This window comes from Corvus hawaiiensis, chromosome 14 (genome assembly GCF_020740725.1).
Source record: "Corvus hawaiiensis isolate bCorHaw1 chromosome 14, bCorHaw1.pri.cur, whole genome shotgun sequence".
Classification (NCBI taxonomy): Eukaryota; Metazoa; Chordata; class Aves; order Passeriformes; family Corvidae; genus Corvus; species Corvus hawaiiensis.
The window spans coordinates 17,500,540-17,526,090 of record NC_063226.1 but is presented as its reverse complement, the minus strand read 5'-3'; the positions used below and the strand labels follow the sequence as shown (position 1 = coordinate 17,526,090).

General features: G+C 37.2%; 1 long non-coding RNA gene across 1 annotated transcript in view; it reads right to left on the bottom strand.

The window, feature by feature from the left end:
* Nucleotides 1-7,567: 7,567 nt before the first annotated feature.
* Nucleotides 7,568-25,551, bottom strand: part of LOC125333040 — a 181,655-nt gene continuing 163,671 nt past the window's right edge. The window contains exon 7 of the long non-coding RNA XR_007206734.1: nt 7,568-8,097. This is a non-coding gene — a long non-coding RNA (uncharacterized LOC125333040). The remainder of the gene's footprint in view (nt 8,098-25,551) is intronic.

The window sequence follows — 25,551 nt, the reverse complement described above, 5'->3', positions numbered from 1 at the left end:
CTGTTCACACAGTCCCCAGGAGACAGATTGTAGTAAAGCCTTCTTTTGCCTTGTGAGCTGTGGTTTTACCAATAAAATCAAACAGAAGTAAAAAATGCTTTTCCATTCTGCATCCTTTTTGGCAGTATGATTATTTCTTATATAAAACTTTGCAGTCCTATGTTCTGTATCCCTCTGCATAGAATATTAGTTCTGTTAAATCATCTGATAAGACCTATTATTGTAATTATAGTTATTAATATAGGCACCTTAGACTAGATTGATTAGCATGTGATTCCAGATACAGAGTCTGTTTCACAGCAGTAATGTATTATGTGACCTATTTTTTTAATCACAGTTTTAGTGATCCCATCTATCGGGTAAAAAGTGGATTTGAAAGTTGTGAAATGGAATGCAAAAAAACCCACTATTTAGGTTATATAATTTGTTCTGGCAAGGCCAAAGAATCTGTGTACAAATGTCATTTCAAAGGAAGTAATTAGCTTAATCCAATCATCCTATTTCATTACTTAGTAACTTATCCTCAGAACAACAGGTCACTGCATTAACTAAATGGCAAAGGAACGATTTATGAAGAGCACTTTTACTGTGCCTTGGTGAATTGCTGATGAGTTTTTGTCCAAGTTTTTGGCCTCTACTTTATAAACACTGTAGATCAAAATTCACAAAGACAAGAGATATCCCTCACCTGGGGAGTGTATAGTCTATAACAGAGATTGTGTAAAGGAAAGTGGCATGTTTTCTCTTAAATGCTTTATTTTTGCAATTTTTATTCCTGTATGCCTGTAATTGAAGTAGATGTACACGTTTTGTCTGATGGATATTGGTTGCTGTAAAGTGACAGTTACTCAGTCAAGCATTATTAAGAGAATGCTTTTTAACTTGTACAAAGAACAGATAGAAAGACTGGCTGGCCCATCAGAAAGCAGTTATCAGAAAAAAGTTATCACCATTTCAAAAATAAATTTTACTTATGTGACCTTCTGACCTAATTTCTCAATTGGTTAAAAGTTTTCACAAGTGCTGGTAAACTGGCAGTGTCCAATTAGGGCACCTTCAGGCCACGAAGATGATTAAAGGGTTGGAGCAGCTCTGCTACAAGGAAAGACTGAGTGAATTTGAATTGGTCAGCTTGGAGAAGGCCTTTCAGTACCTAAAGGGAGCCTACAAGAAAGATGGAGAGAGACTTGTTACATGAGTATGTAGTGACAATACCTTCCACAGTGACAGGACAAGGGGGAATGGCCTCAAACTAACAGAGAGGAGTTTTAGACCAGATATTAGGAAGAAATTCTTCCCTGTGAGGGTAGTGAGGTCCTGGCATATGTTGCCCAGAGTAGCTGTGGCTGCCCCATTCTGGAAATGTTCCAGTTCTGGTTGGATGGGGACTTGAAGTGGTTCAGGATTATTTTTCCCCAAAACAGCATGGAAACATTCAGCAGCTTTGGAAACAGAAGATTATTTTAGGTTCCTCAAATTCATTACAGGCTTTATTTTTAAATACTTTTATTTTACAAAGCTAATCTCTAGTTTTCTTGAATTCTTACCTTTAATGAGAGCCAGCAACCAGTGATTAATCCAAAATTACCCAGAAATTACTCTTTTCATAAAAAGAAAGATGTAAGCCATTTAAAACAGACCCATATAATCAACACATAGTTTTGGCTTAAAAAAATCTGTTTACAAACCCACATAAATACAAATCAACCAGTTTCCATTTATTTCATTAAGTCCAAATTTGAAAGAAAATACTCAGGTAATATAACAGAAAAAAGAAGAGGGAAAAAGAAAAGAAAAAAACCGTTACCATGTTTTTTTTTTCATTTGTGAAAAATGTTGCACTTTTCTTCTAAATGTTTCAATTACAACATGACAGTAAACCTGTACCCAAATTGTCGTGCTTTTTAGCTTGTTCGTTCTTCTATTTGATATTCAGGATTGGGAGCAAGTTCGCAGCCCTGCAGTCCGTGTTTGCTGCGCTGCTGTTCTGATGCCATGAAGATTTTTGCCCTTTCTTTTATACCCCTGTTATACGTTTTTAAAGCTTCTGTATTCCCAGTGCTTTTTGCCTACATTCTTGGACTTGTTTGTCAAGCTAAGAGACTAAACATTTTAGAAGCTTCGTAGCTAGGGATCAGTGTGCCCCAGACCCCAAGGTCCTCTCCAGAACACATTCTGTAAACCAAGACAGAACCATCCAGGGGAAGGTTCCTTGGGGAGGGGGGCTCACTCGAGCCTCTCACTGGGGAATCTTTGATAGATCTGCTAATTAGTAAAGCCTATAATGTTATACCCAATGTTGAGGGGGACAGAGACGGACACAGAGGTACACTCTGGGGTGCATCTCGATGCATATGACCTGGACGTGTACACCTAAGGATCCTTAAAAATAAATACCAAGGTAAAATCCCTTTTCCCCTTCTAACCGTGTATGCCTCTTGATTTTAAGACCAGGAAAAGGCATCAGTTCCACCCCAGGAGCAGCTGCGGGCTGGCTCAGCACTGAGCTGGCTGTCCCAGGAGAGGGCAGAGCAGGAACACAGAAAAACACAGCGTGAGCCCATCACAGCCCGTTCCTGTACAGCGCTGCCGCCTTTGGGTAAGACTCTTTTGTAAAGAATAGAACCGTTCAGTTATTTTCGAGTTTTGGAGTCGATTCTAAGTGACTGGCGTGCAGAGAGCTTCCCTGTCTTTTAGCACTGAACTCCTGGAAAAGTTTGAGTTGCTAGTGATTTTCCGTGTTGGGTTGCTGCTAGTAAAACACTGGTTTGCTGTAGTTCCAAAGTGACTCGTTTGTGAGTTGTTGGGGAGGATGAAAGTTTGGTAAGAAAGTTTCACAGGTATGTAGGCTTGGCAGAAAGGTCTGTGAATGTAGAAACTGGGGATGAGATAGAAATGGAAGCAAGTTTTGATATAGAGTAAAAGATGTTTTGCTGAAACAGTGATCGCTGAGTAACTGAGAAGGCAAAGCTTGGAGATGAGTCGGAAGGAGATTTTTAGGAGTAGGACAAAGGTATGTGACTACAAACAAAGACATGTTTTTCACCAAGTAAATAAGTCTCAAGAAGAGCATAAGTAAATAGAAAACATGTCTTTACCAAAAAGAGATATTATGGCAGGCAAACAAGAAATGTCGAAGTAGGAAGAAAAAGAGAGATCTGAGACTTTTCCAGGGTAAGCTTAAATTGTAACTTACTTACTCTTGTGATTGGATAATAATGACTATAATATGGTGATGGTAGTAGTTATGATAGGCTATAGGCAAATGTAAAGGTATTGTGTATGGAGCTTACTGGTTGTTATGTATTAAGATACTCTGCAAAGAAAAGTACATAATGCTTTGTAACTTGAACAGAAAGGGGCTTCAGGTCTGCCTACAGCTGGAGCTGGCAGCTGTGGGGCTGGCTCTGGATACCCACTCCCTGAGCTGCTGTAACTTCACCTGTGCAATAAACAGCTTTCAAGAGAGCTGCCTGAAGTCCAGACATCCTTCGTGAAACTTTCTCCTATAAGTGAGTAACTCATGTTTTGGGGGCTTTTGCTAGGTTTCAGTATTTTTGTGAAATAGTGAATTCAATGAGCAAAAAAATAAAGGAATTGCTGAAACTGAAAGCCTGTGGTTTAAAGGTTTGCTCTTCCTCTTATGTCTAAAACTGTATCACATCACTGCTTCCTGTGCTGTTCTACATACACATATATATATATATATATATATATATATATATATATAATCTGGACAGCTCTATAGGCTTGTCTGGGAATAATGAAGCCTCTCACTTGCAAGATTTTCTGTTTTCCAGGGTGAAACACTATGTCTTCCCCACAGAGCAGTGGTGTTTAAGTTGGTCAGCATGGGCATAGATATAATGAAGGAAATTGGGACCGTGTATCCAAACCAATGCTCATTGTGCTTTGTGGGTGGCAGAAAATGATAAAGAGAAGATAAATCAGCAGATTTTGCAGAGCAAAAACAGAGTGTACAGAATTTCTTGTATATCTGAGACCCCCTTACCTGTATATAGCACTTGGTGCAAACACACACAGACCTAGAAAGGCACTTTGGCACTCATTCAGTCAAGATACTTTAGGTTAAATTTCTCTCTCTTAATTTTTTACAAGGAATAAAACCCTATGAACCCAATGCATTTATTCTATATTTACACCTGGTAGCAAAAGTAGATTCCTGTAGCCTTTGAAATTATGCTTTATAAAGCAGCCAAGCGTCAGAGATGTACAACTGAGGAGGTGGATGGGGTTAGTGCTACAATCTACCCCAAACCACGGACTTTGTTCATGTTCATTTGTCAAGGTCAATGTGCTGAGCTGGGAAAAGGTCCTTTAAAAGAAATACAGCCTTTACTGATGAAACCCACATAATCAATAATGGTTCTTGGCTTATTTGTTTTGATTACTCTCTCCCTTGACGATTATCTACTTTAAGCTTCACCAAGTCTGAGTTTCTGTGTTTAAATCTCAGACATATGTGCCCTACCCAGTGAAATACATCCCAGAATGTCCTGAGAGAGCACTGGAGGAGGAGTTCAAGTGAGAGAATGCATGAGATCATGGTAGAACTTGAGTGTTTCTGTGCTACTTCATTGAACCATTCTGACATTTTTGTCTATTTCCTGTATGAACTAATGCATTAATGTATGAATTTTGTCTCATTCCTGTATTTATTCACACTTCAGCACAAATTTTTAACTCCACTGTGCCTTTCCTAACATGCTTCTTATAAAATCTATCTGCTAGAACTGCTCTCTAATAACCTAAAGAATTTATGTATTAATTAATCAGTGTACAGTGAATAGCCCATTACTTGTTTGGCTGGTCTGAGCCCAGAGTGCTCAGTCACTTGCAGGATAAAACATTACTGATAAATGTCACCTTGTTATGTATCTTGGTCTAATTTACAGGTATTTGCAGGCCATTTTTCTTACCAAGAGAGCTATTTTTCTTCTGGATACCAAACAAATAGGTTTTAAAAGCAACATCACTAAACTCTTGGGATGTTTTTAAATGAAACCTGCAGGTGATAAATAACATTAAAATATGATCTCAGAAATTAAATGATCAGAAATAACAGTTGAGAATTTTGTCTTCAGGAAAAAAAAAGTTAACTGCTAAAAATCTTTAAAATGCATGATTTCAAATAGAAATTATTTAAAGATATAAAAATATTTTGGTTTTAGATGTTTTAAAAGCAAGACCCATGTTTTTTGATTTGAACTTATCTTTTATGTTGAACTGAGAAACAAGTATTGATAAGAGAAAATTGTTCATGTTATAATGAAAGATTTCAGCATTACAATATATGGCTCTTTCTAGTGTAACCTCTATATTAGGTTTCAGGGGTAGTTGTTTTTTTCATCTTTGAAAGTTTTGGAGCTTAAAATTCCATTGTAATTTTACATGTACTTTTACTGAAAAATAATCTCAAAAAGTTTGATCTCATAATAACACAGTTTTTTGTTAAGATACATTTAAGTTCTTTTTTCCAAGAAAAGCGCTGTAGAATATAACTATAACATTATAGATAATGATTATGATAATTTAAAAGAACCTTTAACATTATAAAGATGGGAATAATTATAGGATAAATTAAAAATAAATAGAAATATTTTGTAAATTGAAGTTCAAGGATTTTTAGAAAAACCTATTCCATTCATTTCATTATAATTTGCACTTTTTTCCACTAGGTTTTTCTTCAAGTTATGAATATGAAAATAATTTCAAACATATATCAACTCATCCCACAGAAGTATCAAAGTAACACTTTGATAAGTGTTGCTTCATAGCCACAGTAAGTCTTGCTTCATAGCCACAAAAATTGCCAGGGCCAAGGTTAACCCTTAAAATTGATCTTCTATAGCACAGCCCCACCATAAAGGCATCCATTAAGTAGTAAAAAGCACAATCAATAACCACGTAACAAGAAAGGTCCTTCTTACTTGTCAGTATTTCTAAGTTTTATGTGCCATTCAGTGAAGAAAGTCAATTTGGGATGTGCCTGTCCCTGATGCCTGAAGAGGCCTCCTAAAAACAGAGACTAGACAGGAGTAAGGGAATAAATGTTGGTATTTATTTGAAAGGCCCTCAAAGGTACCCCCTGGGGAGCCAGAGGCCACTGCCCAGATGGACCCCAAGATGGACAACAGGTCATGAGTCCTTCACCCTTTTATAGGTTTGGTTTATTTGCATATCAGGGTTAATTCTCCAATTAAAACTTCAGTTTAATGATGTAATTCCCCCTCATCTTACCCCCACCTTTAGACGCTTTTTGGTTTATACTTTTCTGGCCTAGGATGGTCTGGGTGTCCTTGAAGAGCAGGCCCAGAGAGGCTTTGTTATGTCTACTTAGCACAAGAGAGCAGAAATTAACATTCTACAAGAAACTTTCAGAGTTACAGACTAAGCAGTACAGAATTTGAAAAATATAAAAGTTAAAACCTAAGGCATCACCCCTATATTACATTTATTGCCCAGATTTCACAGCACAAGGTTGGATCCTGCTTTCCATAAGGTAGGATTGCAGAGTGCCTCCACACAAGGGCCTGAAAGATGTGGTATCTTTTCAATACACACATGGGCATCTTGTGTACTGTGTCTTGCTCAGCTGATGCAGCTGGGCAGCATCTTCTTCACGGGATTGTACTTTATGTTGTCAACCCATTCTAGATTTGTATAGCTTTAGGCAGAAATTTTCAATTCTTGTTAACATTAATGGGAAAGAGGTTGGGTATATCTATGAAATATATAAATATTTATTTTAAAATACACAAGAATAGTGGAAGGTATAGGAGAAAGGTTCATGAGGGATGTCTGGACTTCAGGCAGCTCTCTTGAAAGCTGTTTATTGCACAGGTGAAGTTACAGCAGCTCAGGGAGTGGGTATCCAGAGCCAGCCCTACAGCTGCCAGCTCCAGCTGTGGGCATACCTGAAGCCCCTTTCTGTTCAAGTTACAAAGCATTATGTACTTTTCTTTGCAGAGTATCTTAATACATAGCAACCAATAAGCTCCATACACAATACCTTTACATTCGCCTATAGCCTATCATAACTACTACCATCACCATATTACAGTCATTATTATCCAATCACAAGAGTAAGTTACAATTTAAGCTTACACTGGAAAAGTCTCAGATCTCTCTTTTTCTTCCTACCTCGACATTTCTTGTTTGCCTGCCATAATATCTCTTTTTGGTAAAGACATGTTTTCTATTTACTTATGCTCTTCTTGAGACTTATTTACTTGGTGAAAAACATGTCTTTGTTTGTAGTCACATACCTTTGTCCTACTCCTAAAAATCTCCTTCCAACTCATCTCCAAGCTTTGCCTTCTCAGTTACTCAGCGATCAATGTTTCAGCAAAACATCTTTTACTCTATATCAAAACTTGCTTCCATTTCTATCTCATCCCCAGTTTCTACATTCACAGACCTTTCTGCCAAGCCTACATACCTGTGACACTTTCTTACCAAACTTTCATCCTCCCCAACAGGAAGGCAGAAGGGTAGTTTCCAGTCAAAATTTAAAAATTACCTAATAATCCCTATGCAGTAATAGGTTAGTCAGATTACACACACAAAAAAACAACAAAAAAAATTGCACTCGCTCTATTTCAGGTTGAAATTTTACCTGTTTCCCAGGAGGACTAGCCAATTTCTGACTTGCAATCAATTTTTAAGAGTTCACTAGGAAGAAATAGAGTTTATAATGAGCTTATGAAGTCACTTAAGGATAGATTCCATAAAAAATGGGGATGGGAAGTTAGATGACAAACTGTTGAGGCCGAGCTCTAATCAATATGCACACAGTGAGCTTGAGGACATGACTTACATGGCTGAGTACCTGGAGACTGCAATATCATGGATGGTGATGTGCTGATCTCTGACCACTGTCTTCAGTAAACTTGGAACAAAGTCATGACAAATCCTCAGGGCTGATGCTCCCAAGGAGCCCATGCAAGAATCAATGCAGCTTCATGGGCAGAGTTCAATTTGCTGTAGCTGTGCTGCTGCTGCTCTATAAAAGCATCCACTGCATGGCCTTCAGCAGCTGCAAAGATCACCTTCCCTCTTCAAATTCCTCTTGACCTATAGATACATGGTATGAGGCAAAAATAATTATGGTCAGACTCTTCCCTTTCATTTGTGCATCTAATTGCTTCTCAGGATGCATGACTTCTCTGAAACTGCAGCCCTGGCTGCAAAACTAAGAATGAGTGACTGGTGACACAAATGAAACAGTAATTCTTATACAAGCAGTATTCTGGACAAAAAGTGAGTATTTGTATAGGCCAGTTTCAAGACAGTCTGTCAGCACTCTGGTTTTTGTGCATCTGCCAAAAAGTCTTTTCATGAAGTGCACATTTAAACCCTGTGCTGAGCTGGCATATCAACAACAAAATGTTTTTCTGAAATTGCAAACCAAGGGGGTCAAACTTTCCTTAGAACACAAGCAAAATTCCATCTACCTGCCTTGTACAAGCCAGTAGAGCTGCCTGGTTTAGGGGTTCTGGCTTCCAGTTATGTGAGACTGGATGTTGCGCTGTAGAAGTTGCACTGCCATTGGGACAAACAAACGGCCCAAACTCTGAGTACTTTGCACACCTCAGAGCACTGGACAGTGAGCTGACTGTGGCCATATCATCTCTGATGGACAGATGAGTCGGTATGGGGCTGCAGCAGCTGTAATTAGCAGGATTATCTGTAATTACTAGGACTATCTGGTGTCAGCAGCAATTACCAGTCACATCTTCAAGGATCTCCCCCTGGCTCCATTACTGTTCCCCTGGCTTCCTTTCAGATCTACTACATTAATTTCTTAGTCTGTCTCCTTTTATCTTTGGAGAAGTAAAACTTTGTCTTGCCTAGAGATCTGAGTTGCCTTGAGATGAATATGACCTGACAACTATTACTTGAATGTTGTAAAACCTAAATGAACAATGCCCAAGATGAGTGAGTATTATTAGCTGATAAGAAGTGTGTGTGCAAATGCTAATAATTGGGGTTGGTATTTTAAAATCATAACTGGGGATGAAATACTGGATTCAGGAGCATAATTTACTGCTGAGTGAAACATCTTCTGGATTCCATTCTAATTAGCTGGATTAGACAACTGCAATTTACCTGGCAAGGATGAAATACTGTTAATGACTCCTATGAAAACCTTCAGTACAATCAGCACTCATGAAAGTCAAACAAGTGGTCAATCACTTGTTGGATTTATTTTTATGGTTTTTTGTGTGGTATTTTTAGTTTGTTTTTGGTTTTTTGGTTTTTGTTTGTTTTTGGTTTTTTTTTTGTGAGAAGAGGTGTGGGAAGGACTGCAAGTTGTAACTGTATTTTTAGAATCTTTTTACACCTATTCAGTCTCAACTATTGACCCCTGCCCTGATACTTACATTCCTGTGTGCCTTGCAGACTGAACCACAGGGGCATACAAATGCACAGATATTTAAGAGGCCATTGCTCAAAATAAGTATAAATGGGTGATACAGTCCCTGCAATAGATGAACGAGACCCAGGAGCATTATTGCTAAGATCGTGCAATGAAACTAAAATCAGAATATCTGCTTAAATTCCCTGTTTATTCATGTTGGACATTTATGCAGTAAAATGCAGACACATTTCCACAGGTATAAGTAGCAGAAATAAGAAAGCACTCTGGTAGTCACTGCGTCATACAGCTAAAGCAACTATCTAAAAATAAGGTAAGTCATAAAACTCTAAAACTGTGTAAGGGCAATGAACTGTGAACTGTGCAAAGCCACTGGTACTGTCTTTATGGTAGGAAAACAACCATAACTATCAGCCTAAAATAAATTTGTATAAGACAAGGAAAGTTTCTGACTGATTTCCTGCTGCTTATCTGCACACTTTCTCTGGCTCTGTCAAATACACCTTTAGGTTTGTGCATGTTTGGATGTTTCTGTGCTTTCTTTTCCAGAATCTTCACTCCCAATTTATGCTCCTTGTTCAGTTTTTCTTCTTCCTAAAACCCTCATCTAGCTTTATTTATTTTTTTACTCTAAAGGTGTAAGTTTGATCTTTATCCCTTAAAGACTTGGATATCAAAGGAACTTCTATTCAGTTTGATATATATGAAAAAGACCAAGATGCCTTCCAGGCAAGTGGTCATATCAGAAAGCTATCAGAGCCCAGCTCTTGGTGGTGGGCAGGATATCTGAAAGAAAATCTTCCTCCATGGATTTCACTCAGCTTCTGTAAACCAAGCCAGTGCAAGTACAAAAAGAGAACAAGCTACATGCTCAAATATGTCATTTCTGCAAGTTTCCATTGCAGAATGCAAATAACTGCATCCTTTAATATGCTGGTCGATAAACTTGCGATTTATTGAATAATCATAACTTCTTTTCTAGATTTCCTAGATGTCTTAGTTTTTATTGCAATTTATTTTAGACACTGAACTTTGCATAAGATTGGTGGAAAATTCAGAAAGTTATTAGGTCCCTAACATCAAGCTACAGACACTTTTTCTTACCATATATATCATGTTGGGATCAACAAAAAAAGGGAAAAAATCCAAATATGATTAAAATTTTTTAGCATGGTAAAGGATTGGCATTTTCTCATGTATAATTTTATTGCTTAATGCCTAATAGAGTTTTTTAGTGACCATTCCAAGATAAAGGATTGACAAATCTGCAGTTTGTGTGATGAACTTGCTTTGGATGGGGAGCATTCTGCTTATCTCACAGTCACTGAATTTCTACAGGTCTCAGTGTGATCAGAACTGGATCCCAATTAATACTGCCATTTTATCAGAGGGATGGCGTAGGAAGGACCAGCTGAGTCCTGTTGACTGTGCTTTGTTAAAATGGACAGAGATTTTTGCTGAATGAATTTCACACTCTATACTGCACATCACTAATTAATGGCTCAGCATGTGCTAAGACTGAGTGTAACCTCTCTGCACTGGGTGCTCAGAAGACAAGATTTATTTTCAAGTACCTGAAGTAGCATTCAAACCACAGACCAAGAGAACAACAATTTCATCAGTACTCCACAAATAGGGTTTTTCCTGACAGCAGATTTAAACTATTAGGCATGTTCCATATAACCCTTTCCTGACCTATGGCCTCGTGTTCCAGTACAGAGCCCATGCACTTTGCTAAGGGATGACTGCCTTCCCTGTAAAAACCTGAACTCATATTCTTCAAAGATTCCCGTTTTTCCAGCCACTCCTTGTGCTACATGAAACATGTTCTGATTGTTTTTACTGTAGTAAATTCAGCAGTAACTGCAGCCTATTTAAAATCATTTTAGCTAAACATGTATTACTGCTTCTACAAGCAGAGCCTGAAATTTTCAGAAGTGCTCTCCTCTCTTTTCAGTGCCAGGGGGAACGGAAGGTAAAATATAGTGCTTTAAAAGTAAGCCTCTTCCATCTGGTTAGCTACCCTTAGACTTACTTCAGTCTGCCAGGAATATCCTAAAATTGTTTCTATTTTTCATCTGTAGTTAAAACACTAACAGGCATAATGAGAACAGGAGCTTTTATAAAATTACTGACTGCCAGGATGATGAATTTATCCTCTTCTGTTAAAATGAGGCTGTGTTTTAGGTTTGATATCATCCTATTCTGTTTGGCTATTACTCTGATTTTAAAGTAGATATATGAACTTTTTCTTAATACTCAAGAACACTACTCCTGCTGCTATATTTCTCAGGTTCTCACAGAATTTTCATTATAATACTTTATTTTCAAGAGTCTGTGACTTCACAGCAAAAAAATCCTCCAGGCAAAAAAAAAAAAATAGATCACAGAGTCTCAGCTTGGGAGTAAGTCAAGGATAGCTTATTTAAGTTGATTAAAAAACCCTAGTATGAATTTTCATGAATTTTTTCATGATATATACACATTAAAAAGTATGTCTTCCAGAATTATTCTTTGTGACTAGATCAACTCTAGTCTTTAAGCAAGCATGAAAGATTTGATTTGTGTTTAAAAGTACAATCAAGAGGTATTAAATCTGTTTATGTTAAACCTGGAATCTTCTGAACTCATGATCTTTTAATGCTGAGGGGTCTGGGGATTTGTGATTCTTAGAGTTTTTTTGGTTTGATTCAGTTTTTGTTTATTTATTTATTTATTTAAGGTCTATTTAAATGTGTCTGTGTGATTATATACTTCACCATCTTGTTTCATAAACTGTAAGTCTATTTATATTTTATCAAATAAGAGCACATCAAATCCATGATCTCACAGCTAAAATCCCCATTAAAACCAGGATACCTAAGCAGGTTGCTGAACATCACTCCAGAATCCCACTCAGATGCTGGGATCCTCCACCCTCCATCCCATTAGCAGTAGTTCCAGGGAGAGGCCCTACATCTCCTGTCCCCTCCTCCTCTTCCCAGGAATGGTGATGACAGGACATGTTAGGTACTCTGGTACTCATGGAGGAGGGATGATATTTTGCTTCAGAAAAAAAGGAGATTTCCGTGGTTACAGGTTACCCCAGTGACAGCCAGACAGGAACAGCTTTGATGCCTTTTCCTGCACGGGTTTGGTTCATGATCTCTCCTTGAAAACATAATTTTTTCCATGGTTTTCTTCCCATCTCTGTACTAGTATGTGCTATGGGGTGGTCTCTGGCTAAATATTTAATAAGTGCTGTTTTTGATTGGAGCTCTGAGGATGCAGTGGTCTGTAGCCATGCCAGCGCTGGAAAGATGCTGTGTGATCTTGTTGATCTGCAGCAGTTCACTGTCAGAGGACAGGATATAATTTGCTTGGGTTTCTCAGCCCTAGGGCCTTAAAGGGTCAGTGAAGATGAATGGAGTTGTCTTGCTAAACTGTCTGTTCCTTTTTCTTTCACTTAAGGGGTGAAACCGTGTTTTCTAATGGAATACAATTGTTCTTTCCTTGAACTGTGAATATTCTTTATGCTTACTTTTGTGTAGGACATGTTTGGTTTTACTGAGGTCCATGTGGGTAGTGTGGAATTTTGCTGGGTTAAATGCATTAGCACTCATATCATTCTTAGGTTAATTTGTTGGGCTTTTTAAAGGGTTGTGTCTGTTTACATGTGTGCCCTCATTTTAAAACCACACAGACAGCAATTGCACATGCAGGCTGTGCAGGTTTCTATCAATGGCTCTGTGAAGGTCAGTGATGCATAACCTAAGGAATAATCATTCAATGTAATGCCTTTATAATGAAGCTTCACCACTGTTCATCATCCTTACAGCCAATCTGTTTATAGGTATTGAAGGTTGAAGTGGAGATTTTCAGGATTAATTTAGGCAGTGAAAATAACTGCATTCATTTGGATTGCTAAACAATATTCCAGTTCCGAAAACTGACAATAGATTAAATTAAGAAATTCCTTGTTATGGGTCAAATTCTACTTTTCTGTGCAGATCTGCATTTAACAATCCGGTGATAAGTCAGCTAAAAACCATTTTATTTAATGTGCTTTTTGGAGTTACAGTGTAGATGAAAATATCCATGTAAACACTGCAGTTCAGTGCTTCATAAAATTGTTCTGCTGATACACATCAAAGGACACAAGGCTGTCCCCTATCTCTATAGCACCAGGCATGTTGGAGGTATTTCATTCTGTCACTATCCATCTTCACACTTTGGGGAAATTGGTTAATAAACAGAATATGTTCAAATATAATTCTTTCTTCCAGTCCACAGTGATATTTTGTTTTAAAGTTGTATCTGTAAGAATCAAACAGTTCAATGGTTGCAATTCATGTAACAATTTAATTCCACTAATATGAAAAGAAGCTCACCCTATTTGTAGTCTTAAATTATTGCATAGGAAAAAGTGTGACAAAAGCAGAGCTCCTTACCTCCTTCTTACTGCAAATTTCAAAGTACAGAAGCCTCAACAGTATTGGATGAAAATCTGGCTCTTGAATATCCTCAGCTTTTAATAAGACTGAGCACTTCTTACTATGGGCACAACAACCTTGTAATAATGACTTGCACTATGAATAATACTGGGCAAGTGAAAGGGACAAATGAAAGTGGAACTCCAGGATCACCAGTAGTGCCACATCTACAAAATCACATGGATGCAGCCCCCCAGCACCTCAGCATCTTCCTGTTGAACTGTGCATCATGATTAATATTCCACAACTGTTTCATCTAAACCGACTGAGAAAGAGCTTGATTAACTCTGCCCCATTTATCCATCGTGTTCTCTGAAGTTCTGGGTTTTTCTAGCTTCATACAGGCAGCATGACCAACATATAAAAATTTGGATATAATTTTATGTCTTCAATTAAAATTTTAGGAATGTCCTTTTATTTAATACAGAATAAATATTAATTTTAGCAAGGAGATTTTTACTTTATAAAATATCATATGCAGACTATGTAATCCCTGTTTTGCATATTTAAGTGTTAAGAAAAGTTTAGATTGAAAATATGTAGAAGCCTGGTTGAAGCTGGATAATACAGTCAAAGAGAATGGAAATGGCCCAAGATTCAATCAAATTCAGGTATTTTTCACTGGAAATATTTTCTTCCTATTGATAAGGGACAGAGAGTTAACTGGGAGCATTTTCAAATCATTGCACAATTCATGTTAGGAGAGAGTGATAAGCAAAGTGATATAATAAATAAGGATATCTTTTGTTGGCCAAGACAAGATTTGCAGGGACTGGTGTAGGACTCAGGGACTCAAATCATTAGCAGAGTAAATTAAATAAGAAGTAATGGGGATATGCTTCATGCAGTTGCAGCAGCAAGTTCAATTCAATTTAAAGTTTAAAATCAAAGTTTCAGTTTTCAATGGCTAGATCTAATGGAAATGTAGGCTTCCTGAGTGACAGTCTTCCTTTGCTAGTGAAGGGCATTGTGATATAAGAATATTAGCCTTTAATATTTTTTCTCATTATTGTTATTTTAAAGCTTACAAGATAACTAGTTGGTACCATGCTTGGGGTTATTTTCCCTATATATAACTTTTATCCAGATTGACAATATCTGAAGGAAATTAATTTCTGATGGTGTTGACATTGCTAGAGACTAGAAGGCAGATGAGAGGAAGGAGGGCGTTTGAAATGTAACTGAGAACATAATTGTAGAGGACAGACCTAGAAGGTGCTAATCTAAAGGGATCATTATCACTATTGTTTTCTTACTGTGCTTTATTTTTTATGCTTTGTTGTCTAAAGGATTTAGGATGCCTCAGTTCCAAAGAACTTATATTTGCCTCAGTTTTTAAAATCTTGAAGTTTACCCATGGAAATTTTTGACATGTGTTTGTTTAAGCATAATAGTAGATTTTGAATTTTCCATGAAATTGGAAAAATCAGTTTGAAAGAACTGAATAATTAAATATTATTTCCAATTTATTGGTTTTGAATATTTGTATTTGAACATTGTATTCAAGCATTCAGTTTTTAATATTGTATCCAAACATTGCATGATGAAAGGCTTTGCCCTGAAATATCATTTTACACAATTAATATAAGACAATATAGTTTTCTATTTGACAGTAATCTTACTGAAATAAAACCTGTGAACATTTAGATTTAATTTCTGCATGTCTGCTAAAACAGTCTTAAAGGAATATCTGATGGGCACCTGTGCAAGATCAGGTGCTAGCAATTATTGGCTGGGTTTTGTGAGCAAAGTAATTCACCTGGGTTTGTGTGGGAGAGGCCTCCAATTAAGTTCCTTAAAAGAGACCATTCCTTGCTATAATTTAAAGGTACAGCAGGTTCAGCAGGTTCCCTTCCCTCCTCCCCTCCTTTCCCTCGTCTTCATACCTGTGTATAGTGCATTTTGTCTCTGTTGGATGTAGTTCCCTTGGAATGAGTCAGTATTTCAAACACTAAACCTGTCTCCTGGAAAGAGGATATGTAGAAGAGATAAACTGTCTCAGGCCTATTTTATTGCAGGTTAAAGATAGAAATATGTGTGTATCCTCGGTCTTCAGTCTTCAAAGTACTCCCTCCTGGTGAGTAAAATATAAATGACTTGGAAGATATTATTTGATGTGTTTTGACACTGCCTGTTTAAGGCATCCTATGATGACTGATAAGTTAGGTAACACAAGACAACACTTTTAAAGTAAATTTCTAGCCTTAACATTTTAAAGCTGTATTACACTGCTGATGTTTTAGGCTCTTTAGCACAGTGCACAGGAGCTATTTCTTCCCTTAGGTTTAATGTGTGTACAAGAGGAAATACGCTAAAAAGATAAAAAAGTAACCTCTTGTGGATACCTGACTTACAGAGACTTAAATGCATGACACAAAAAAGTCCAAAATGGTGATTTTATTAGAGTTTAGGAATTTTTTTTTTCTCACTTTAAAGTGTCTGCTCTGAGATGAGTTAGCTGTGAAAAAGGCTGAGATATAATCAGTCCTGTACGTGGCTTATCTGCATAAAAAAGTGTCCTTAATGTTGCAATTTAGCATTATTTAAACTTCTCCTTATTGTCCTAATTTTGGTTCAGACTCTACAATTATCATCCAAATCCACTTTAGACAAAAAAGGACCAAAACACCGAAAAATACAGATTTTTAGATAAGGCAAGCTCATCACGCTTTATGACAATATTCAGCATTCATGTGTTCATTATGACCCTCAAAGATATTTTTACGTGATGGAATTTCATTTATCAAGTTCTGAAATGTCTTTTTTGTAGATAAGGGGCCAATTTTGCTGCTTCTTCTGTTGCCAGGTTTTGATTGCACCTACATCTTCCAGGGCTTTGCACCCAACTGGGTCTTTGGTTTCAACAAAGTAAACACTTCCAAAATCAAGTGGAAGGCAAAAGAATTATGCAAAAATATTTGTGTGATCTTTTGTGGAACTACTACTTACAAAGTATGTCTTGGACATTCTTTTAATTAGGAGAAAATAGAAAAGGAAATAGCTTAGGTTTTAAGTACATATTTATGCCATGTAACTGATAAACATTTCAAAACAAGACAGGGTCTCTAGGGAAACAAATGAGGATCTTTGAGGGGTAGGAATTTGTACCTTGGTGCACAGAGTTGGAGAATGCTATGAAGCAGACTAAATTACTGAAGCATATAAGAGGTAAATATTTTCTGATGGGAAACAATTGCTTGAAGTCTAAGAAGCAGATGGTACCACAAAAGAGTTATTTTTCCTAATATTTTTAAAATCAAATTAATCGTAATTGCTGCCATATAAAGAACGGTTCTTATTATAAGGTGTTCCTAATATTTCTTGATTATTAATCACACAGTATCATTGCTAGGTAGCCCAAAGAGTGTATTCTCCTTGAGAGTCTGCATTGAAATTTTCAAAGCATTTACATTATTTAGCTGCTGGAGGCCTATCTGGCTTCCCACTGAGGTAGATTCTCTGTCAGGGGATATTTTTCTGATTTATTCTTTTATTGGTGCTGGTGACTTAAGTGAGCCTTTGTGTCTGAAACTGGTATATTATGTGTTCAGAGAATTTTCATGTCAAAGGAAAAGCAAGTACCAAAGAAAAGATAATAGCTTCTATTTTTCTCTACAAGGTCCTTTACTACTGATTGGATGTTGGCATATTTTTGCACTCTGTGATCTAGTTTTGTGGTTGTCTATTCTTCCATGACTAGACAACTTTTCATCTATGAAGTCAATGTTAAGAAACATCATTAATAAGAAAAAGCAGCAGGATTTTTTTTTTTATTATTTCCTTTGGTAAGATGCTAGAACAAGTACTGAAAAAAGTCTTGTTCTCTTCCACAGAGAAGTGGAAGAACAGTTTCTCACTGCCTTGCAACTGAACATGAGCTAAGGTGGAACTGGTTAGGAGAAACTACATGAAATATTTGTAAGGAATATATTCCTTTAGCTGTGTAATAAAGGGAGATGTGAGAGTAGAAAAGGCCCTAAATACAGCAGTATATTAGATAATCAAACTTTGGGAAGCTAATCATTGTATTGGGAAGGGAAAGAAGCACCAGAGACAAACAAGTCGTTGCAAAACTTAAGTTGTCTTAACCTGAGTTGCTTTTGTTTACACTAAGATATAATTTCATGTTTATGTTGATGAAATTTCAATATCTAAGTCAAATCTTATTTCTGTCAAATGCAGATTGCATAATTGACTCAGAAAAGAGCCAGAAGGCAAGTATTATGTCAACGTAAAATCTTAATGGTAGGAAATTGATAATTTGGAATTGAATAAAAATGTTTTTTTGTTTCTATTCATTTTATTGTCTTGCAAATGATCACTACAAATGCCACTGGCTAAAATTGTAAATTAATTGTGCTCTGGAACATTTAATGTTCTAATTCTTCTAACTTTGTAAGTAAAAGTACGCTTATGACTCGTGGGGAACTAAAAGCCTCATTTCCATTCTTAAATGAAATTAACTGAATCTATTTGAATTGTAAACTATTTACTGTGCTTATTTTGAAATGGCCACATTTTAGCATATTAAAATGGTAATAACTCACATTAACCAAAAATAATTACGTTAACATTTGACAAATGTTAAAGGCTTGCCAATGGTTCATCTTGTAAGAATGTTTCTGACAGTATTTCAAAATATTGCTTAGCCAAATCATGGCAGTCAGTTTTTGATTTCACATGTTGAAATTTATTGTCAATATATTAAATTCTGAAATGTTTGCACATATAAGGAGAACAGAGCAGCTGCTCAGATAGTGTAGTCTGTCGCTTGCTTGAGGTGTGTGGAACAATGGTGGTTTATGGCAGCTTTGGAGGTGACAGTATTTTATCTAAATGCATTAGAACCTGACTCCCATGACCTTCTCTTACAATCAGCCTGAAGGACAAATGGATTTGTCTGGTTTATATGCTTGCAGAAAATTATCTAGTTAAAACATAAATATTAGGGAAGGATTTTTGTGGTAACGAGACTCCCATTTAGGTTGCAGCATGAGCTTCAGGTCAAGTTGAATTCTTCTACCTCTTAGAGGGATATTAACATCTCTGGAGCTTAAGTTATTTTTCCTTTCTGTCTTTTATTCTCCAGCCGAGGTCCCTCCTCCTGCAGTGCGTGGCAGTGGTATAAATGCACAGGTTTCTAAAGGGAAGGGGGGATGTGCTATCTTGTTTATGAAAGCAGGTATCTCAAAGATGAGATTTGTAGAGAAAGCTTGAATAAAGATTTTCATCCTTTTTTCTTTTTTTCCACCTTACAACAGATTTTATGGGGAGAGCTGTAAATTCTTGTGGTGATTAAGTCCTCTAGGATACTATTTTATAGTCTGCTCTTGAACAGTGTCAGCAGAGTTCTTCCTTTTTCTTAGAAGTAATGAGTGCAGAGAATGGCTTCAGAAATTATGAATCATCTCAGTGTCATAAAAAGTCTCAGACTAGTTTGATGGAAGACAATTACCTGATTGCCTGTCTTCTGGTGACCAAAGTCTGAAAAGTTTCTAAAGATCATACTTTCTAGATGGAAGTCAATAGAACTGAATGTAGTACTTTGATATATATATATATATATTTTTTTTTTTTTTTTTTTTTTTCTGTCTTAATAGAGGAAATGCTGCCTCAAATATCAGCTGCAAAAAGCTGAGTTAAGAATATTGGTCTAAAAATAATTTGAAACAAATAATTCTTTTCAAATGTCAAGGCATTTTATAGTGATTCTTATGCTCAATCCCACATTTTGCTCATGGTAGCATTTCATGTAGGAAAGAACTTGTCAAGCTTTGCTCATTCAAAGTAGTGCATTACCAGTGATTCCTCTACAGCTTCTGATGTTGGTTACAATGCACAAGGCTCATCAGGGAGGGCTAATGCAGCTTGCCTTGGCCAGGGTATTCTGAAATCTGAACTGGGGGAGTTGATTAATCATAATGGATCATTTTCTAGGGATGCTAGCAATGTGCACAGTCTCAAATACTGCCTCTGTGTTAATAAAACCAGTCATTTTGTGAAGACCCTGTGTTGAAAAGAGGTATAGAGATTTAAGTGAAAAATTGCTGGTTTCCTAGCAAATAGTTCTAGCTCTTAGCAGTTATTTATGGGAGGGAGGCCTCCTTTGTGCCCCTTTCCTCCAGCAGAAACTGGAGAATAACTTTAACATGAATTTTTTTGTGATGATTTATAATAGGACAATGTTAAGTGCTGTCATAAAATCTGCCTTCAGGCAGACTGTAAATACTCTTACTTTCTGTAGATTTTTGTGAATCCTAATAATGGTGATCTCAGCCATAAAACTACTACTTCTCCTCTAGTTTTTTTTTCAATGCCATTCCCTCTAATTTTTGTAATACACATTGGGTAAAGTGTAATTAAGCACAGACATTTTGAAGATGTTCTCTTTCTGCTACTTCTTACATCAAGTCTCTGATGCCTGGAATTTCACATAGGACCTGCAGACCCCAGTATTTACCACTTGGCCTTTCCAGATGCAAATTGGGATTGTGCTGGTGCTTTTAATCATTTGCTCAGTTCTTCTCATCTCCTACCAGAACTTGAATCTCTATTACCAAAGGTCATATAGAAGATAACTAAGTAGACAAAGCTGCAAGCACTTCTGAGAAGTACTTGTTCTGTTCTATTCTCTCAGATCATTCAGCATTAGGCAGGATCAAAAGAGATGGAAAAAAATATTTGAACTCATGAGCATACAAAAATCATTAGAGTTGAGCTTGAATTTCAAATTTAGTTGATATATTCTTACATTATTTTTTTCGTTCTGATAAAATGGCCACTTTTCCACATAGAATAAAGTAGTGGAAGGTAATGCATTTAATTTACCTTCGTAAGGCCTTCCTTTCAGGCCTTTCACTGAATACATCTTTTTTGAAAGGAATAAATTCTTCAGACTTGCACTCTTTATGGATGTTTTTCTTAGGCACATCTCTGTTAGTTCTGCCTTGTATTTCACTGAGTTCCAGAAGGAGAATTTGGTCTACAAGGAAATATGTAATTGTCCATATCAGCTGAGCAGCACAATTGCATTAAGTGGCTTTGGAAGCCTTTCCTTAGATGAGTGATGAAGTGTCAGGTGCTGGACAATAGTTCTCCCAGAGGTTTCAAATGGCATGCAATCAAGTATTTAATAATGCTTGGAACCGAGCACACAAAGACACACAAACCAGTAGGAGAATTGTTTAAAAATTATGCCAGTCACAGAATTATCTTTGTTGTACAGATGTTCAAGGCAGCTCCAGTGCGTACATTTTAATCATTTTTCTTCATTTAGCAAGCTGCAGATACTACAGGTGTAAACTAAGACAATGAAGTGTTCTGTGTCCTTGGAGGAGATACAAATTTATAAGGTCATAGGCAGAAGATGAATTCAAGGGGAGAACAGCTGCAGTGGGCCAAGAACAGGTAGCATGGGAGAGCTCCCTATAAGAATCTAATATATCCAATAAGTGCAGTGGTTTTGTGCTGGCTGACACAATGGTGAGAAAGTTGAGGATACCCGAAGACTTGAAAGCAAGCTTGTAATACATAAAACCTAATTAGTTCTAGTTTTGGGTGATAATCTGGCAAGATGATTTCAGTGCATATGTTTGCTTGAATACACTGTTCTCTTAAGGGTCAAATTATCTTTATGCAGTGTGGAATTACACAAAAAAATCAAAGGATAGAACTTTTGCTGCAGTTGCTTTGCTGGCATCACATTTTGATGTATTGTTCATCATAACACCATGCCTGATAAATGGTTTCATAGAAACCAAATAGGCTTTTTCTGTAGAGTGTCATGACTAATTTGTCTCTGACTAATTTGGCAGAACACATTATAAAATATTGATGTGAATAGCCTAGCTCCTTCCTCACAAATAGAGCAAGGTTTTACAGTGAATTATTTTGAATTAAAAAATGTTATTTTACCTATGAATTTTAAAGGTCAAAATATGTGTCAGGAAAGGTTGTGCTGATTGACAAAATGGAAGGCAGGGAAGTAAGAATGGAGATATATCCATCAAAGGAGGAGGAAGTGGGTAAGAAAAAGGACTGTGGTGGGTTGCCCATGCCCACCAAACCACACTGTCACTCCTCTTCCTCAGCTGAACAGGAGAGAGAAAATATGCTGAAAGGTATTTGCTTTGTCCTTGTATTGTGTTTATGTGGCAAGGTTTTGTACTGGACGGGCTGCAGTGTAGACATGAGCACAGCCTGGGGGAGGAACTCATTGGGAGCAGCCCTGAGGAGAAGGAGCTGGGGGTGCTGCTGGATGAGAGGCTGGACATGAGCCATCTGTGTGTGCTGGCAGCGCAGTGAACCAGCCTTTGCTGGGCTGCATCCAAGTCAGGGGACAGCAGGTCATGAGAGGGGATTCTTCCCTCTCCTCTCCTCTGCTCTGGTGAGGCCCCACCTGCAGTGCTGCCTCCAGCCCAGGAACCCCAAGCATAAGAAGGACATGAACCTGTTGTGGCCTCTGTTTCTGTTTTCCATTTGTGTTTCAGTGTAAACTAAGGCAGGAAAGGAAGCAGAAGAGATGTCTTTTTTTTTTTTTTTTTTCTTCAGTCAGAAGCTCTACCAGAAGAAGTAATGAAGTGTGAGCTCTTCATCTCAGCATGGTCTCAGATTCCTCCTTACTTTGAGCTGCATTTTTCCTTTATCTATAGCCCGGTGTCTTTCTTTTCCACCACTCCCATTCAGCTCTATTGTGTGCTTTAAACACCCACAATGTGTGCTCGTTCGCCTTTCCTCAGATGTAGCATCGGGTGAACAACAGAAAGCTCTACTCTACACCACAGGTACCAAAGCAATCAGGTAACACACACAAGTTTCCAGTTTTCCTGTAAGCAGTCTGGGTCATAATTTGAAAATTCCCTATTACTTCTCCTAACTTCCATGTGCTATTACAGATGTGGGTGATGACTGGGTGGATAACATGGAGAGTGCTTTCGGAAACCATACACCAAAACACTACTGCTCTAGATACCCTTCAGGTTTGGGATGATATCTGAAAATGCAAAATCTGCAGGAGGAAATCAGAACAATTACATTCTGTACTGTGCATCTCCAAAGGCCATACAATTCCTTTCTTTTCTTTTTTTCATTCCTTTAGCAGCTGGGGAAGGCTCATATAAATACAGGCTGCACTGTAACATTGGTATTTGCTTACCAAATGTGAAGCCTATTTTGAGTCCTGAGCACCATGAACCCAAATTTTCCAATCACCTTTCCAGCACTTTTAAAGTGAATAAAAATCGAGCAGCAGAGTTTGTGTCTTGTTGCAAAGCTGCAAGGGACTAAACAAGGAGTCAAACTGCAACCAGTTTGGGACCAATCTCTGAACTCCAAGTAATTCCATTTTATGACAAATAATCCATGTGGTTAATTTTCAATTATGTAGTTTATTTGCTTTTTATGTAATGCAATCATAAACATGCGGTGTATTTTTCAAATCTGAATAAATTATTTCAAATGAGACACTAAAATCCATGATTAATTACATTATAATGTTCAAATCAGATTCTGCTTTGTGGCTGGTCAAAAATACAGTTTCATTACAAGATTACAAACCTTTTAAAATTAAGTAGCAACAGGCATCCATAGATGCACAAGCTAACACTAATGCAGTTAAGGATGTATGATTACTAAGCTATATCTTCAGAGGATTATACCTAGACCACAAAACTCTATCTTGCTTTATATTCCATAGAACTGAATCTTAGCCACAAGATGAACTTAGTTGGTTTGGTTTTGGATTTTTGTAAAATAACAAATAGATTTTCCAGGATTTTATCCTTTAGTCTGAAGAGTTGAATCTGCAAACATTTGGCTCATGCTTTTTTTGTTGAACTTTCTTAATTTTTAGTGATTAATGAGGAGATCTAAAATGAGCAGCTAGGACATAATGAAATCCTGTGCTGGATTCTTAACTTTGCATCTGTCTATTATTGTTTCAGATTAAGACTTTAGTATCATTCTCTTTTAGGAATATTGAAAAAAGTCTTCCTGTTGTCAATAGGAAATCAATGACATTCATGCAGAGATGTCTCCTAATTTTCCTTTTGTCTTTCCATTCATATTTTAATATTAAGGTGATTAAATAATACTAGGCCAATTCTTGGGTTTTTTTTTTTTTTCTTCTCCATTAAATCATATGATACCTGAACTGAATAAAAAGCTTGTATTCTCTACAGGCAATGACTTTGAAATAACACTTACCATGAATCTCCCAAGATGGTGCAATGGAATCTGGATTTGTTGCTCACAGTTGGTACTATTCTAACTCATTTTTAAATCATTGAAAATGTGAGCGTGGCTATTACTATACTCCTTTATAAATGTTTAAGTTGTATATATCAAGAAATGTGGTGATGTAGAAAGCAACCAAAGAATGATTGAAAATAAGCAAAATGTCAGCAATAAAGGGTTAGAGTATTAAAAAAAGTAATAATCTTTCCTAGATGAAGTGGAGTTGGGTGACTGGGAAATGCGATTAGTTGAATGAAGACATAATTTGACTAAAGCAAGAGAGAAAAGACTCCTAGATTGAATTAAAAAGCTTTTCTTTTCTCTCAATAATCTTTTTAAGTTTTCAAGTGGTCTTGTGTGGTCTGCTGCATTCAGTTATCTCTGGCTTTGCTCACCCACAGTCTGTCATAGGTTATAAATGAGGTGCTGCTGGGTTATGGGAGGGTGATGCTGGGTTGTTCCCTCAATGAGATCCAGGGTCAGCAGAGCAAGATCACTGCTATGGGAAAACCACAGACGGTCAAAGGCTCTGCAGAGTTTGTCAGCATCCTGTGCTCTTCTCCTAAACACCCTGAGTCGTACAGGGGAGCCCAGTGGTACGCCTGCCTTTCTTGCCCATTTGCAGGTAGGTTGAGGTTGTTTAGGGGATTTCCTGTGCTCTGCTTATGTTACTGACTACTTTGTACTGCCCAGGATTGACAGAGGAAAAGCTACAAAACTCAATCTCATTCAAGTAAAATCATGCCTGCTCTTGAACGATTTAGGAAGGCAGTGCAAGGATCATTGGCTAACCTTCTTCCCATTTCCCTCTAATAAAAGTGCCTGAGCAGTGATCTCTGCACAGACACTATTGCTGTTGTGTCACTTGGACTGTGACAAGAATTTTATCACATACCAACACTTTATTTTGCCTATTAGTGATCAGATCCTCACAAAAATAATACTGACTCGATGAAGGGGATTAAACCAAAACAAAACAAACATTTAAGCAGTGTTTCTGTGCTGCACTAACCTTCAGCTTCCCCAAATGAAACAAAACGTCATCTGGTATGTCTGTGTTCCCTCCATGCTGCCAGTGGACTACTTTACTTTAACCCAAAGAGGAGATACATAACTCTGACTGCTTTAGAACCTGTTTGTTTCACCTCAGCCACAAGGAAGTCTTAGTCCTTTTATTGGTACTTAAATTTTCCTGACAATAAACACTGGGAGATTACTTTGTTCTATGGCACAAATGTTCTTTCTTCTCCACAAAGTTTCTTAAAGCAACAGCTTAGCTTAAAATTTTCACTGGTTTGCTAAATTTTATTTATTTCCTGTGAGATGAAGTCAGGAAAACAGAATTTTTGGAGCGACCTAAAGAACTACTCCCTTAGAAGTGCAGTTCTGACCAAGGTAGAATGTTTCTTTTAGATCTAATCATTGATTATTTCTCTCTACCCA